At 38.5% G+C, this 4,505-nt stretch overlaps 1 pseudogene; it reads left to right on the top strand.

The window, feature by feature from the left end:
- Positions 1-2,762: 2,762 nt before the first annotated feature.
- On the top strand, positions 2,763-3,793 carry LOC108522910 (olfactory receptor 52L1-like; annotated as a pseudogene).
- Positions 3,794-4,505: the final 712 nt, after the last annotated feature.

A 4,505-nucleotide genomic window follows, 5' to 3' on the forward strand; every position in this document is an offset into this window, starting at 1 on the left:
AAAAAAAAAAAAAATTCAAGAGCTTTAAGAGTACAAGTGGTTTTGGTTACATGAATGAATTGTATAGTGATGAAGTCTGGGCTTTTAGTGTACCCATCACCTGAATAGTGTACATTGTGCTCAATAGGTGATTTTTTAAATGCCTTATCCACCTCCCATCCCCCCTTACTCTGAGTCAGAAATCAAATTAAAATAAGTAAAAAAAATTAACATTTACTAAGCAGTTGTAGACTTTTACCCTAGGCTTACGAGTCATACAACACAAAGTAGAAGCAGGTTATACTCAGTTACATGTGTCTCTGCTTCTCTGCTTCACCCTCTGTAGTTTGGTTTTAGCCTCACTGCTCTGCTCACACTACTACTATTCATGTTTTGAGTGCCTTCCACAAATGCACAGCTGTTCTCTGACTTCTTAGCTAAAAAATGAGAAATGGGCTGAAGTGTGCAACAGAAGGAGGTAGGCAAAAAGACAATGGACTTTCTACGTGGAATGTTAAGCACTGAAAGGTGAATTTTTGTAAGATAATGAGATTCCCCTGGATGTCTCAATAAAAATGTCGTTGTTATTTCAGGTTGACTCTAGAAGAAAAACAGAAAAGCCTGGGAGATATATGCCTACGTGGCATTTCAGACTTTACAGCTATCATATTCAGAGTTTTGGGGCAATATGATTGTCATCATTAATTTGTACAAAAAGCCCTCTGAGTAATCTATAGATGCATTATCCACAAGAACTAAGTCATTCTTACTTTTTAATCTTTACACGCACATGTGCACCACCATCCCAATAGAGAAAAATACAGTTATTTCAGACTACTCCTGTCCTTTGAGACAAACATACAGACATACACGTATCCAGTTTCAAGTTTTTTTCTTTTAGTATTTCAAGGGTGAAACCCATGGACAAGGCTAAACATAACATTTTGATACTTCATGTTAACATGGGGTTGTCAAAGACACTGAATTGTTATAACATCATGATGAGAGGTAAACATATCAAAAGTTTAAAAAAGAGAAGGAGAGTCATGGAGACAAAGAAGAAAAGGAAGAAGGCTGTGATCTAATTCTCAGTCATCTTCTATTGCTAACATTAAAATAATTATAACTATAATTTATAGACTAATCTACATATCAAGACTTTACATACATTACTTAATTAATATTTACAATAAACCTGTAAGATTGATGTTATTTATAACATAAGGAAATCAAGACTGAGAGAGTTTTAGTATCTTGCCAAGGTTTTATTCCTAGAATATGAAATGGACAAAATTTAAACTAAGTCTGTTTTCCTCCAGTGCTCTCATTTATCTCACTACATTGTGAAATGTTCACCATGCTGTCTTATAATTATAAAGTATAATAAGATACGTTTCTTTAAGAAAACAAATCATTAAGACAATGATAGAATTTCTAGAGATATGTCAGAAAGTTATGGATAATAAAGGAAGATTATAAAGTGCTCTGAACATAATCAGTATTCATCTGACACAGGCAATGAGTCCTTTTGAGGGGTGACAGTGGACTTTGAATTTTGAAGGACCAATTCAGATAAAGAAATTTGGAGACAGATTCCACAAAAGGCATAGGTAAGCCTAGTGTATACATATAACTCCAAGAATGCAGGGATGATTAGTAAAACATATATGTAGAAATATATTAACTGTAAGACAAAAGTAATGCACAAAAGATAACTTTTGATAACCTTTTATGCCAGTCTCAAAGTATGATTTTATTCCATGCATTAAATTCACCAAAGGATTTTAATCTTAGGAGTGATATGATGAGATCTGCATTTTAGAAAAAAATCCATGACTTCAGAGTTGAGAGTGAATTGGGAAGGTGTTTATGGCAAAGGCAGAGAGATATTATGAAATAGTCCAGGTGAGAGAAGTTGGGTGTGAACTAAGGGAGTGATATTGAGGGTTGAGAAGAAGGAGTGGATATAAGAGGGGTTAAAATAAAGTCAATGTGAATTGGTGAATGAATAAAAGGGGATGAAGATTATGAGCAAAGACAGGTGTCAAGTTTTTGGATAGGGTTGTATAGGTAGCTAGGGATGTAATTCAAAATTATGGCCAAAAGTAAGTAAAACAAATTTGGGAAAAATAGGTGAATTAATCCAATGTTGAATATGTTGAGGATGTGGTGTACAGATATTCATAAAGCAAATGGAAAAATGAATTTATATTTCAGAAGGATATTTGGGTAAAGAAACATAAGTTTGGAAGAAATAAAAGTATATAAACAGTTAAAACCATGGGAATAAATGAAGTCAATTAAGAGATAATTACAGAATAGGGAAGAGAGGAGAGGATGGATCCCTGGAATCAATGACATAATAACATAGAGAAAACGGTGGGACTGAGGCTGGGGAATAACTCTAGAGTACCATGTCATGGAAACAGAGGAAGACTATTTCAAAAACAACAGATTGATTTACAGTGGTCGTTAGTGCCAAGAGGCTAATAAAAATAACTCTTTGAAGTTGACAGTTCCAAAATATAAGCAACTGATTAGTAGAGTTTAAGTATCTCTCCAAAAGCAGCTTATGTTTACTCTTATCTCTAAACAAAACCAAGCTTGTATTAATTCAGACATGTGGATGTCTCACCTGTAAAACAATTATCTCCACCAAAGGAGATTTTCTTCCCTGTAGCTAATTTTATTCCCTTCGGTTGCAGGTGAAGTCACTTTATTCTTCTCATGATGATGGCTGCCCGATTTGGACAATGTGATAACGTAGCAGGAATGCAGAAATCATGACTTTGGTTTCTTTTTTCTCTTTCCTCTCCAAGCCGTTGATAATACCCCTTATCGATTCAAGCTGGAGGCTACCCCAGCCTTCTTTTTTCCTGATAGGGATTCCGGGTTTAGAGGAAAGCCAGCACTGGATCACACTGTCCCTGGGCATCTTTTACCTCCTTGCTCTAGTGGGCAATGTTACCATTCTCTTCACTATCTTGATGGACCCATCCTTACACCAACCTATGTACCTCTTCCTGTCCATGCTAGCTCCCATTGACCTGGTTCTGGCCTCCTCCACTGCACCCAAAGCCCTTGCAGTGCTCCTAGTTCATGCCCATGAGATTGCCTACACCATCTGCCTGATCCAGATATTCTTCATCCATGCATTCTCCTCCATGGAGTCGGGGCTACTTGTGGCCATGGCTCTGGATCGCTATGTAGCCATTTGTCACCCCTTGCACCATTCCACGATCCTGCATCCAGGAGTCATAGGGCGCATCAGAATGGCAGTCAGTGCTGATGCAAGAGATACTTACTCCTCCCCATCTTCCCCCATTTCTGTTGCAAAAACATCCTTCCTGCCAAACCAGCCGTCAGAGGCCATGCTTACTTTGGTGGAACCCTATGCGCTTTGTTGTAAACTTGCCCCTCACTCAGTGCAAATCACAGTCAAACCCAAGCCTTATGGGCTGACTGGCTGGCCTTGCTTGTGAATTGGGGCCTGGATGTCCTCGGGCCCATTTTGGTGCTTTCCTAAATGCCCCAACATCCTCCAAGGCAGTGCCTGAAAGGTACCCAGGGGGTGGCCCAACTTAAGGCCTTTAGCACATGTAGATCTCATGTTTGTGTCATCCTGGTCTTCTATGTCCCTGGAATTTTCTCCTTCCTCACTCACCGCTTTGGTCACCATGTACCCCACCATGTCCATGTTCTTCTGGCCACACTGTATCTCCTCATGCCACCTGCACTCAATCCTCTTGTCTATGGGGTGAAGACTCAGCAGATCTGCCAGCAAGTGCTCAGGGTGTTTACACAAAAGGACTGATCTGAACATATTCTCATTGTTTCCTTCAGAGGCTCATTCTGAGGACACAGCCAGGAGCCTATGACTTGTGTAGATTACATGAATACAGACCATTTTGCAGTGAGTAGTCCTTCTAGTATTACTAGTGCCATGCTAAAGAACACCCACAGATACTTGGCTTATTGGGATGTACTTGGACACCTGGATTTGTGAATATTTTTGCTGTGTTTTCTTTTGTTCTTGACTTCAACATTTCTCTACTCCTTGTGTCAGTAGGACTTGGGGATAGGAGAAATAGATGATAGCTCTGAATGTGCCATCTTTCTCACCTTTGCCCAGTGGTAGACTGTGGGACACTGTCTGGAATTGTACAGTTCCACCCTTTGGTTGTTTTTAGGTTTAGAGTTTCTTCAAAACCTCTAAGTTAGTGCTGGGACCCCCAGATCATTGGCTCCTGTTTACCAATAGGGTCTCTTCAAAGCAGCTGAGAAGGTCATAATGTAAGAAAATAGCATTTATTGCAGTATGGGTATTACTTATTTATTTAAAACAAGCATAAGTGGAGAAGTTATGGTAATAGGTTCTAGGAATAATAAAATATAATTTCCATTTTCAAGGAAGAAATCTGTCTAGTAAATTTATTTTAAAAGATATCTCTTTGTATTTTGTATTTTAACTTATTTATAGCCATGCTTTGGATAAAGAAGGAATAAGACCAAGTACTGCGTATATG

This window comes from Rhinopithecus bieti, unplaced genomic scaffold (genome assembly GCF_001698545.2).
Source record: "Rhinopithecus bieti isolate Rb0 unplaced genomic scaffold, ASM169854v2 scaffold_71023, whole genome shotgun sequence".
Lineage (NCBI taxonomy): Eukaryota > Metazoa > Chordata > Mammalia > Primates > Cercopithecidae > Rhinopithecus > Rhinopithecus bieti.